At 32.8% G+C, this 14,072-nt stretch overlaps 1 long non-coding RNA gene across 1 annotated transcript; it reads right to left on the bottom strand.

The window, feature by feature from the left end:
- Positions 1-649: 649 nt before the first annotated feature.
- On the bottom strand, positions 650-4,899 carry LOC117689629 (uncharacterized). The gene is made up of 3 exons (XR_010708297.1): positions 4,830-4,899; positions 1,785-1,856; positions 650-898 (listed from the first exon to the last, which is right to left on the bottom strand). It is a non-coding gene; the product is annotated as an uncharacterized lncRNA (long non-coding RNA).
- Between the last annotated feature and the right edge of the window lie 9,173 nt (positions 4,900-14,072).

Here is a 14,072-nt window from a genome sequence, read left to right as displayed (position 1 = left end):
ACTATTGTAATTATGAGACTTTTTAAAAACTGCGCATATACCCAAGAAATATTTTTAAGCCATGCTATTCATTAATAAATATCATAAGAGAAATACCAGACGTGTGTTGATCGCTCTTCATTGGTGTCGAATGTACTGTTTGCTTTGTACTTTTAAAATCAGTGGTCTTGCGTATAGAAATCGTTGTTTCTACAACTAGAAATGTCAGAAAATGTTTTTTTTTTAAAATGATGAATTATATAGAAATGAAAGAGAAAAAAGATCGTAGGCGATTACCACTCTGACGAAAACAAAATATTGATATGTAAAAGTTTCTTTTCCATTGATTTCGTGATGAATACCTCTTTTTTACGATTCAATAAGCACAATTGTTATCGCTCTGATTCTTTTATCCTCAAATGTTTGATACGTTTTTTGAAAACAAAGTTACAAAATTTTTTCATAAATACATGAATTTTAGATATCAAATCAAGGGTATATATATATATATATATATATATATATATATATATATATATATATATATATATATATATATATATATATATATATATATATATAGAGAGTTATTTACAATTCTATAATTTTTTAAAAATGTATGCTGTTCAAAATTAAAAACAATATTACTCATTAAATTGCCAAATAATACACCACATGCAATGAAAATTAAAATTATAAACATTACAGTAGACATGTTTTTACATTGTACTTGCCATATGTTGTGCTACAGCCCATATCTTTGAATGAGACATCTATGATCTGTACCCCTTTTAAATGAGCTGGGGAGTTGCACTTGGGTTTTTCACCAAAGTAGTTAACCACCAATCCCTTTGTCTGCACAAACACCGTAAACGATTCCAAATCACAACTACACTCAAACGGATTCCCCTTTATATACCTAAAGAAAATTAATTTTTGGAGTTATCCAGATTATAAACATGTCACATTTGTATACTAAAGCAATATTAAATGTTGAATCATAATATATAATATAATAATATATAATATAATATATAATAACATGTAATAACACATAATCATAACATATATTTTTAATGTAGAATTAGACATATTCAAATATTTGCATTTCCATTGTTCTTTCCCACTGTAAGCCCATACGGAGGAGCTGCAATTATTTCTCTATAATCGCAATTGCTCTGTCAGTATACTATGACGTCATAAAGGTGTAACGTTATATATACTTTTCCATGACGTTATAGATTTAAACCACTATACGATACATCATGTGTTTTTCTCCAACTCCATTAAAATTGACGTATTTACATGTAATATTAAAACATGTTTTTGATAACATTTTAAAGGAATTACTGTTATAACATATCATTGATTCTGTTAACAAATCTATGTGAATTAAAAAGATACATTACAGTCTGAATGTTTCTTTTTGATGTAATAGCTAAATGTCAAGGTCTAGGCTAATACAGGATATTTGCGAGTGGTAAAGTGCAAATATAAGTAATAAACAACGATTATTTAGTGAACATGGCGTTATGAATAGCAACTGCTCTGCTGGCATATTTTCCATGATGCGCTAGCGCGCATCATGGAATATGCCAACAGAGCAATTGCTATTCATAACGCCATGTTCACTAAATAACGTTGTTTATTTCTTAAATGTTTCAAAGTTTCATACATGTAATTAATATAATATTGAATAGACTAGTAATAAGATGTAAATTATGAAGAAAAATATATGAAAGTCAAAATGTTCAACTTTCATTTAAAAATATCAAAAGTATTCCTAATCTTTATAAAATACTCACAGATTTCGTAGGTTCGGAAGTGGCTTAAACATTTGCTCGGTCAACAACGTGATATTGTTATCATAAAGTCTCCTACAAGGTAACAGAACTTCAATCACTGTATGGATATACCGCAAGAGTAATATTACTAAAGATTATATTAAAAAATCAGCAACAAGCCGATTATATACTCATTAAGCGATTTCCTATAGCATATATTTGCATTTCCATTGTTCTTTCCCACTGTAAGCCCATACGGAGGAGCTGCAATTATTTCTCTATAATCGCAATTGCTCTGTCAGTATACTATGACGTCATAAAGGTGTAACGTTATATATACTTTTCCATGACGTTATAGATTTAAACCACTATACGATACATCATATGTTTTTCTCCAACTCCATTAAAATTGACGTATTTAATATTAAAACATGTTTTTGATAACATTTTAAAGAAATTACTGTTATAACATATCATTGATTCTGTTAACAAATCTATGTGAATTAAAAAGATACATTACAGTCTGAATGTTTACTTTTGTTGTAATAGCTAAATGTCAAGGTCTAGGCTAATACAGGATATTTGCGAGTGGTAAAGTGCAAATATAAGTAATAAACAACGATTATTTAGTGAACATGGCGTTATGAATAGCAACTGCTCTGCTGGCATATTTTCCATGATGCGCTAGCGCGCATCATGGAATATGCCAACAGAGCAATTGCTATTCATAACGCCATGTTCACTAAATAACGTTGTTTATTTCTTAAATAACTCAACAGTACTTTGGTAGGATAAACGATGTGTTATTGATTCTAATTTTCTTCTCATTGATAATTTGTTTAAACAATTATATGCTATGTGGAAGTTCATGAATAAATGCAGTTGTAAAAACATTAGAATAATTTACATGTGTTCAATAATGGTGACAGGAGCTGTGGTATTTTTTAATCATTGCCACCTCTTTAATTAAAGAATTACTCCCAGACACTTGAGTGCACTTGACAAATTGCAAAAATGAATTTAGAAAGTTTTTAATGGTGTCCATAGTAGAGTTCTGGCGTGTATATGCTGTTACAATAAACGTAAGATTCCCCCTTTTAGGGGTTTAGATTTCGTTTTGCTTTTTCTAAAAGCTTCTGGGTAAAAATCCTGGACAATTGGACATTACAAAAGAACATGAAGCTTACATTGAATATCCCAAACAAGATCTTACAAAATAGCCATACTAATGTGAATAATTAGTTTGCATGGTTAAAAGACATCATTTGACATTTGAAGTCAGGAGAGTATGGGTTTATATATAATTGCAAAAAGGTATGCTTTTTGATATTTATGAGATTCGTCTACATTACTTTGGAAAATGAGCAAATGCAACTGTCGCAGGGTCTTGTGAATAAATAACTCTGAATCCTTGGTATGATTGATTTCAGCTGCACTGGGTCTTTATTTCGAGGATTATGTAAATAAATAAAACGCCCAAGTACAAACACTCTCACACTCACAAAAAGTTACAGATTTCATTCGCAACATCGCACGGGTTTTTATTATACTTGAATAAAATGAATGTATATAATTAGATGTTTCAATTACAGATCCAGAATTGAGGGTTTACAAAATATATCAAAATACGACAACAAGAAATTAATCAATATTAATTTAGCATCGAAGGTGAACAATGAGTATTTAGTTGTGTTCGGATAATAAGATATCCATACCATTATACATCTGAAAAGAACAAAGTACATTTTTCATGGAAATATAGATACTTAGTATATGCGTTTAGATTTCTCAAAATGAATAAATGCTTAAGTTGATGGTAGGTAACATTATCATTAATTCCAACTGCAAAACAATTTTTTTCCAGTAATATACGTATAATTTCTATATATTCGAGGATCAATAAATATACGAAGACTTTTGCCATAGTCATGTTATTTAGGTTCATATAATTGCTAAATTTAGTAGACATGATTAAGAAATTGTTTCAAACAAATTGAAATAAAAAAAAGTTCATGTATTCCGTTATTTCTCAAAATTATTTAGAATCTAATCCTGCAAAAATGAGGCCACGGCGCATGATCCAGCTTTGTGTTGTGTGAATAATAAATCATATTATGGTGAAAGTAATATTTCCATAAATTGGGCCTAAAACAAAACACCGACGTCGCTAAACATCACGGTGCAACGAAAAGTCTAAACAGTTTTGATCTTACTTGGGAAAAAGCCGATAAAAAGTGTAAAAATGCTCAATGGTAGAAAAAAAGTCACAAATTATTTGCACATTTATGTTGAACTCTAACACATTTTGTGGGGTTGTGGTAAATGTATGTTGAACATCAAACAATACGAAAGAGAGTAAAATATCTGTAATTATTTGATAAAAAAATAAAGAACGTCATCTGACATTCAGAGATTTTAATGCTGTAAACGAAAAGACATGCAATAAAAAAAAAATTTCGAGGAAGTAACTTATGATTTTCGAACAAATGTGAACAAACTAGATGTCAAGTGAAATAATGCCGAATTCAATTGTATGGGGAAAAGCACAAACGACTCGTGATGATAGAAAGATTGCATATTTCTATAACCTTGACGTTATAATTTCAACGTTACCGTGCGCAGTGGTGACAAAACATGTTGATTTCAAAATCGGTTAACAAAAATACCTTTTCATCAAATAGAATGAAACTGCATATGTTAATAGAATAAGTATTGTTGCATAAATCAATGTTAGTTAAGACTTTAATGAAAAATATATGATAGACAGTCACATCGTCTGCGTTTGTCATTGACCCTCGTACGTATAATTCTCTGCTATATTCTTTTATAATGTAATGTTTTCAGGCAATATATACTTTGGTTATGCAAATACTTAATGACAATTAGAAAGTGTTGATTTTGATACGGTATTATCCAGAAGTCAAGCCACTAGGACTGTATAAGCAGATGTTTGCAAGACCAAATTCTCTCGCCTCATATATATATATATATATATATATATATATATATATATATATATATATATATATATATATATATATATATATATATATATAATGTACTTACAAAGTTTGCATTTGTATTAAACCATCAAATGCATTGGAATCGATCGTTCTTATCTGGTTGTAACCAAGGTGCCTTTAGTTAATAAAGAAAAAAAATAATGTTTGTTTACTCATGTTCGTGCAATACACATTATATACAATCAATCAAGAAAAAAAAAGCAAATCATCGTTTATAATTACCTTAATTGTGTAGTAACGAATTTAATCAATTCAATTTTAACTCAGATTCGTGAATTCTTAATCTAATTACAGTGTCCTTTAGATTATTTCATTAAAAAACAAGATTACTTGCTAATTATAGATTTATAGAAACTCTTATGACAATGATTTTATAATTTCGTTTATAAACGTTTTTGCATACATTTTATACACTAGGAACCTAGGTTATTCTAGAACTAGATATATCATTGTCAAGGTGAGAGTAATCAATATTACGGGAATTGTTTTATAGTTAGTCTTGGTCGAGTTATTATAATTTGACCTAAATTTTTGACTTTAGCACGTTTATAACATTTACGATATCAATATAAATATGACCTTTGTATTAATACGAATAAACTTAGTTCATTCATTAAAAACGCATCGATGTCTATTTAGCCTGTTGTAATGTTAAATGATATGAAAACGTTTTCAAAACACATCAAATGAGTTCGAATATATGAACGGGAGTTGTTTAGTATGTGATATGTATTGTACAATATCTGAAAAGCATTCCACTGATATAGTAAAATGAACATTACATCCTTTCAATTTATATATTCTCCGCGGTTTTAAATACATAATAAACCTCTGAGGCACTTACAAATGGCAGAGCCAGATGCAAGTTCGGACTTATAACGACGACGAGATAAGAACGTTTTAAGCTTTGGGAAAGAAAAAAGTCGCATACGGATAGATCTCCTGGAAAGTATGATGGACTTGACAAGACGGTAACCTTTTCGGATTTCAAAACTTGCTTCACAAGTTCAGATGCATGTGGTGGAGGATGAAGTAGACAAACATGCCTAAATCTTGACTTAGGGCGTTGCTTGTTTTTTAGTATAACATCTTAAAGTTATGGGATTTTTTGGCAACACATTACTTTTACCGTGTTTAATTAGCATTTTTTGTTTCCGAGTTTTCTTACTTGTTCGAAGTAGCGAACCCATGTTTCGTCAACAGTATCAATATTGAAAAATGTATTCGGAAAACTTTTTTTGTAATTACTCATCGGCTTGCACTCGTACCCGGTTCTGGTCTGTCAATATATGCGGTTTCCATCTAGCAAAAAATCTTTCGTACATTCAAAACACGTTACAAAATTTCAAAATGAAATGCACTAGAGATAGCGATGTGTCAACAACTCTGGTTAATCAAGAATTGTGTACATGTCATCCCCGTTGATTGTCTATCTTACTGTTTTGAGTTTAGTGCAAACTTTTATATAAATTCTAATTTCTTCAATATATTCAATCCCTTTCCCAATCGTTTTACAACAGCGGTCAGCGACTGGCTCTATCAAATTAATTTATGTTAAAAACTATGTGCAGATGAAGGCTCGTGCGTATACCCTTTGAAAGTTATTGACTCGATCTATTCAAAATTATTATCATCCACGAAATTTTCTTAGGTTTGTTGAGCGAACCTCAACGCGCTATTATGTACACTTTTTCAAAGATGCGAAAGTCCAGTTGAGTTCTTCATTACAAACTGTTGTTGTTTTTCTTGTGTGAACTCGCTTAAACTGTCATGATGTTACTCGTATGTACCACGCGTGTCACGTGACATACGTAAATGTGTTCGATGTAACTGTTTACATGTATGACTTTAAACTTTAGTTTTGTGATTACAGTATTTGTTAGGTGCATTTTCAATAGATCTTTTGGTCGTTAAGGTTTCTCCTTACTATGGAATTATTACATGTACGAAATGTGTAAACGAGTCTTGTTTTATTTGTTTAATTTCTTCATATGCATATATTTTACAAAACTAAGGCTTATTTACTCACTTTTGTTGTTCATCGTAAGGACAGGGTCATTAACCATACCAACATATACCATTTTTTTGAAAATTTTCAAAGTTATTGTTATTTATATGAGTTATTGCAGTAAAAGGGGCTGTTGGAATATTCTGTATATGTTATACTTAATCATGTGTATAAATTGACGAATTTATCTTAAAGCTAACAAGCCATTCACATTTGTAATGAATTCTCGAAAAGCCGGGTCAATAGTATTTACTGCATTACAATACAAAACATGTTGATAAATATTTATTTGTTTAAAATCATTTGATGACATTTTAGTTATTCAAATGTTAATTAAAAGGTATCCTGGTCAATTTGACTTCTCATCATTTAGTTGACTACACGATGTTTTTTTATATTGTTTCACTTATTTAGATCATTATTTAGATAGTCTTTATCCTCTGTCGATTGAATGTATCTCTAAACAATTTTGTTTGTTTTAATGACTTTTGGTTGGGCAATAGGTACAAGGGTTGTCCCAAAAAAGCGTAGGCAAGTGGCGTTATTTAGTTAATCGAAGACACAGGAAGATAAAACTTGTGCCACAAAGGGTTTAAAAAATATGCAGTCAAATTATGTTTTGAAATCAAATATTGTTTGAGATTAAATAATTGAAATAAATGAATGTTAGATCATAAATTCGACATGCGGTGCAATGTCAAAAACGAAAAGTTAAAATCAACATAATGAAATGGAAATTGTGAGGGAAAGGACTAATTGAATGAAAAATTTGAAATGAAAAATACATTAATATTTGTTAAAAACTCTATTATTTACTCAATAAATGTTTTGGCTATAATAAAACTTTTAAAGATTTTAAAGCGCATTTTGTACCAAGTTGAAGTGTTAACTCGTTGTAAAATGACGACGTCAGCGTCTAAGGCGGCGCAGCGGTAACCGATAAAACTTTGTAAAGACCTTGAAATTAATCCAAAGCGGCCTTTGAAGAAAATAAAATTAACAAAATCGCTAACAATTGCATTTTGTGAATAAGTAGTCCAACAACATTGAAAATATTCCGACGAGTCTGATGACAATAAGTGAAAAAAGTAAACCCGACCGTTAGAAATGGACGTCAAAATGCTAAACAACATATTTCAGTAAGACGAACGTTAGACAGCAAGTATTACAGGCAAGTTTGGAGTCGGCATATCGTTTGTACTTAGTAAATATTTTAAAAACAAAACTAGAATTCTATGTTGAATGTACACTCGGGGTACATTTTCAAAGAAAATATTTTTTCAATATATTTTCGGAAATAAAACGTAAATGTTATCGTAAATGATGTGGAGTATCTAGCAACAACGTAAAGACTGGAACTTTTCGACGTCGCACATTGCACCGCCTTACAAACCTTGTTGTTACTAATTATTCATTTTCTCAAGAAATAAATAAAGTACAGATTTGAATTTTTCAGTATTGTTTGCCAAAGGGATATTGAAAAAATCATGGAAGTCTATTGAATATGCACTGAACAGAGTTTAAGTTATTTGTTCTCTCTACACTATTTTGGGACAACCCTCGTATGTCCTTTTTAAAATAATCATTCGTCAATAAGATTTGATCTTTGACATATACGTATTAGCATTCTAGCCTATTATTGTGTAATGTTCCTCACTTAATTTAACTTTCGTTTGAGAAAACCCTTCTTCTAAAAAATAAAGATTTCAGAGCTGTCTATTTTCAACAATATATAATACATCAAATTATTTGTTGAAAATATAAATTAAACACTTTATGTCTTCCATGAATGCCAAAGTGACATTGGTGCTTAAGGTGCAGTTTCCTAAAAATTTATAAATGTCGAATGATTGTTTATTGATAAAACATTTATTAAGAAGGAAAACATTTGTTGGTCATTGTTATTGGCTGAAACTTTTTTTAATGGTTGAAGTCCATCAACTTGTGCAATGAAAATACGCAAGTGAGTTCAGGCTGGGTATAGATGTTTCTATGCCAATGGACAAATTAAAATGAATTATGGTTTTGCCTCTTGCATTGAAAAAGTTAAAACATGTTTCCTTACAAACTATGTATCCATGACATACGATAACCAGTACACATCATAATGTCATCGTTCTTTACTACACAAGTTTATAAGGAATATCAACAAAGGAGCTTTATCACAAGGCCAATTTATATTGTTTTTAAAACCAATGTATAAATAGAAGCAGGAAATTCCAAGGATTTATGATATTGCTGCACACATGTCGATAATGCAACTCTAAAGGTTAAGTTTCGGGTTGAAACAGAGAAAAAATTCACAGTCCAGTATAAGTGTCCTCCAATTTTTGTAAAATTTGAAAGTGCGTAGGATTTGTGCAGGAATTTTTGTTAGTTTTATAATACTCTTATTAATATTATACATAATTTATTTGCCCCGACGTTCTTTCGTTAAGGTGTTTAACTTGAGTGGTAAAGAACATGACGTCATAATATATGGTGTCGTGATGTGCTCTTGCTTAGAGATATGGGTAATAAGTATGTGTAAGAAAAAAAATTTCAAATTTCTCTGTATTTAGAATATACAATTGGTGCATTTTGATTTTCCTTGCAAAGGAACCTATACCCATGATTCACATACCTGTGTTAATCATTAATGATCAACAATTTACTCTTAATGTGTTTTTTTCCTATTTTTATCGTTGGTGGATTTAAATATTCGCCATTAATAATGTAATTTTGAAATTGTATCACAAATAACTAAGAAGCAGCTTATGATAAAATCTTTATTTATAATCAGGATTCTTACCACCAATGCAACTTTATATTAGTGAACAATGCATCATCAGAGGTTCATAGCACCCTAGGGAGTCGGGGTTCAAGGAGTATTCCCACTATGTACAATTATCATCAATTATTTGTAATGAAAGGGTAAGTTTTAAAAACGTTATGTGCCAAATAAAAGACAACTTAACAGGAGTGTTTATCTGTTCCTTAATGTGACGTAAATAGGTGATTTGCTTGATGCTACATGATTAAGAAGTATTAAAAAAGGCAAGGAAATATTTTTACTTTATGGACAAAAGGGGTGATTTTGCTTCAGTCATGGTTTTAAGAAACCTGCTTGAATTGAATGCATACACAGTATCAAAACTTAATAGTACTTTCACTCGTAAAAGGAAACTTTTGGAATTTTGCTATAAATGGTTGAGACCAATCTACGTGTAATTGATTTTTTGTAAGCTTTAATAAGGGATTTTAATACTTATACTACTTCGATAATCTAAACATTGTAACGGAGATATATATTATTTACATCCAATTCCTTATGTATTGGATCGTGTTATCGAAGAAAGGGCCGACACCATTATCTCCCCTTTGTCACGCAATTTATTACTAGAGTTATCTCCCTATTGAATATATAAATTAAAGCCCAAGCCCAATAATCTTTCTTTCACTTCCTGTTGCTGAGAAGATAGGTTGGTTAAGTTAATATTATATTTTTATCTTTGATAAGCACGTGCTGCAAATAAATTTGTCAAAACATGCAATTTACAAATTATTGTCAATCTTTAATTTCGGCTCAATTAATGCCGATGCTTTTATTATGTTTTGATTTATATGGATTTTATTTCGGGTAGCCAAATATTTGGATAACCTTTCCCTTAGCCATTTTGATTTTTTGTTGTTGAATTTTCTGATTTCCTCGTTTGATCAAGATAATTATCGATTAATCTCTTATAAATATATACACATGTTAGACTAATTTTGAAATCAATTTTTTTTATTAACACTTGTTTATTTCTACATATTGCGAATTATCAACTGATTAAAATGCCACCACGGCGGTCCAAACGGATGAGAATTGAGACGACAAGGGCGAGCGAAAGTAGAACGACAAGGACCAGGGAGCAGCGACCCAATGGTATAATGGATGATGGCCCATCAGAACCGGTGCAAACCAATTCGGAGGTCACGCAACCATCAAGGACAACGACGTCATCTTCTTATGCCATATGCATGGACGATATTCCTCCAGCAGTCCCATCGGTCCACAACATGCTAGGTATGCACGTTAGCAACGCAATTAAACAAAAAATTATGGAAGGGCAGTATATTGATCTGGCCTCTCTATTACCTCCTAGACCTGGTGGCGATGAAAAAAAATTAATTGTAAATAATATGGGGTAAATAATATCCAAGGATGCTAACCCCAAAAAGGTTGATACCATAGAACAGTGGACTGATCTCATGTTTATATTTGCTGGGATTTATCTTAGTGGCCACCCTGCTAAATCCATAGAGCTTTTGAAATACATGCAGTGTGTTAGGATGGGGGCTAATAGGGGGGCAGTGGGATGGAAAGAATACGATATTCAGTATAGGTTACGTAAGGCTCATAAGCCAGCATCATCATGGGGGGAAGTGGATTCTGAGCTCTGGTTAATGTACATGACCCCAACTTCAACCGTTAATGCTCCTCAAACCCTGCCCAGAGCTACATCCATAGGAAAGTGCTACAACTTCAATTTCAAAGGGTCTTGCGAAAAGTTTCCTTGCACGTACACTCACAGTTGTTTACGTTGTAGCGGCCAGCATGCTATGATACACTGCACTCTTGCTCAAACTCATATGCATAATTTTCGTGCCCCCAGATTCCCAACACAACATGCTAACAATCAACCCAGGACACAACAATCGCATTTCAGGGGACCCCAGAACCCCAACAACCTGCGCCCCCGTTTTAGATTTACAAACCCACAAGGTGTGGGGCCTCGGCAAAACCCCTATTAAACTCCCGGCACTTGAGAAGTACTTGTCAGATTATCCAAAAACTCAGACTGCGAAAAAATTATTTTTAGGGTTTTCTCAGGGTTTTCAATTATATTACACGGGGCCAAGAATTCATATTCAATCAAAAAATTTGATATCTGCGTATGAACATCACAACGAAAAAATAATGAAGGAAGTAGAATTAGGACGGGTTGGGGGGGGGGGGCATTTCGGGATCTACCAATTTCAAACCTCCGCATATCTCCTATCGGAGTGGTGCCAAAGGGGGACAACTCTGGTTGGAGATTAATAACACACCTCTCATTTCCTAAATTCAATAGCGTAAATTTTTTCATAGACCCAGAGGAAAGCTTAGTTAAATATACCTCTTTTGACTCGGTTATACAGATGATTGCTAAAATTGGTCAGGGGGCATTTATAGCAAAATGCGATATAAAATCAGCTTTTAGACTTTTGCCAATATGTCCAGGGGATTTTGACCTACTTGGTTTTATGTTTGATGATATGTACTACATTGATAAGTGTTTACCAATGGGGTGTTCTGTGTCATGTAAGGTCTTTGAAGAATTTGCAACATTTTTAAACTGGTTGGCAATAAAAAAATCTCATGTAGACACAATAGACCACTATTTGGACGATTTCATATTTGCGGGTCACAATGCTTCTGTTTGTAAGGACACCATGTCTGCATTTCATAGTATTTGTCATGATCTAGGGGTACCTTTAGCTGAGGATAAAACTGTAGGTCCTACCACTTGCTTAACATTTTTAGGTTTGGAAATCGACACTATTGAAATGCTGGTTAGAGTACCTTATCCAAAATGTGTTGAACTCAAAAATCTTTTAAAACAATTGTTTCCACTCAAAAAAGTCACACTTACGCAGTTGCAGTCAGTGCTGGGAAAACTTAATTTCTTTACAAGGGCAATTCGGCCAGGCCGTGCATTTGTTCGGCGCCTGTATGACGCCACCAGCGGTGTCACACAACCACATCATTACCTAAGAGTTACTCAATCTATGCGGGAGGATATTTTTATGTGGTGTAGGTTTTTGGAGGATTTTAACGGTGTGGTTTATTTCTTAGAAGAAGAATGGTATTCAGATCAAAATCTCAATTTGTTCACCGATAGCTCAGGGTCTGCTCAACTAGGATGTGGGGCGTATTTGAATGGGGAGTGGTGTTTCTTTAGTTGGCCCAAAAATTGGAAATATATCGATGGGCATCACGACATGACCCTATTAGAATTTATCCCCGTGGTTTTATCCGTCATCATTTGGGGCAACAAATTAGCCAACAAAAAAATTACATTTCACATAGACAATCAGGCATTGGTTGCAGTTTTGAATAAACCAACCTCTAAATCTGAGCTTGTCATGGTATTAGTTAGAGCATTTGTCTTAAAATGCATGCGACACAACATTTTATTTCGTGCTGAATATATTTCAACTAAATCTAATAATATTGCTGATGCCATTTCTCGTAAACAGTGGACCAGGTTTCGCCAGGCCGCACCAAACGCAAAGAGGGACCCCGAACCCATCCCCCAGTCATTTCACAACCTTATTTCAAGTTTGAACTTGATCGGCTGCTAGAAGCTGCAATATCCGATAACACACACAGGGTTCAAAAAGTCGGTTTACTGTCGTATCAAAAATTTTGTCATCAGTTCGCACTTGTATATTGGCCTCCAACACTATGTTCGGTGGTTCAGTACTTATTGCATCTATCAACATCTGGCCTTGCTTATTCAACGGTGCGTTCGTATTTGTCTGAAATTTCTTACCACTGCAAGTTGCAAGGAATAGGGGACCCAACTTCTCAATTTTTAGTTACAAAGCTTTTGCAGGGCATGAAACGGTTAAATCACAATTCTGATACAAGGCTGCCTATAACTAAAGACTTGCTTGAAAAAATAATTTTGGTTTTACCCACTACATGCACTAATTCTTATGAAACAAGTCTTTTCTCGGCAGCATTTTAACTGGCATTTCATGGTTTATTTCGTGTCGGTGAATTGACTCTTCACTGTAAAATTCCGAACAATATTGTACTTGGTATGGAAAATCTAACTCTAGACCCTGATAAACAGCTATTGTTAATCAATCTCAAACATTCCAAGACTGACCAAGTAGGAAAAGGTACCATTTTGCAAATTGGTAAATCTGAGGGAGTTGGGTGTCCATTCAAGCTTGTTGAGAAATATTTAAGTGTTCGTCCGTTGACTGCAGGGCCTCTTTTTTGTCACTTTGATAAGACCCCGCTCACAAGGTACCGGTTTACGGCAGTACTCTCAAAAGCAATAGTTCGTCTTAAGTTACCGGAGAACACAAGATACAAATCTCATTCTTTTCGGATTGGAGCTAGCACTTGGCATTGCAAGGTTTTTCTGCGGAAACAATTCAGAAATGTGGAAGATGGAAATCTTCGTGTTACAAGTCATACATTCGCATACCAAAATTCTAACTCATAGGCTTTGCTTATCTATTGTAGACAAACAAAAA

The sequence above is a fragment of the Magallana gigas genome, chromosome 8 (assembly GCF_963853765.1).
Source record: "Magallana gigas chromosome 8, xbMagGiga1.1, whole genome shotgun sequence".
In the NCBI taxonomy this organism is placed as follows: domain Eukaryota; kingdom Metazoa; phylum Mollusca; class Bivalvia; order Ostreida; family Ostreidae; genus Magallana; species Magallana gigas.
This window is presented reverse-complemented; position numbering and strand designations above follow the sequence as displayed.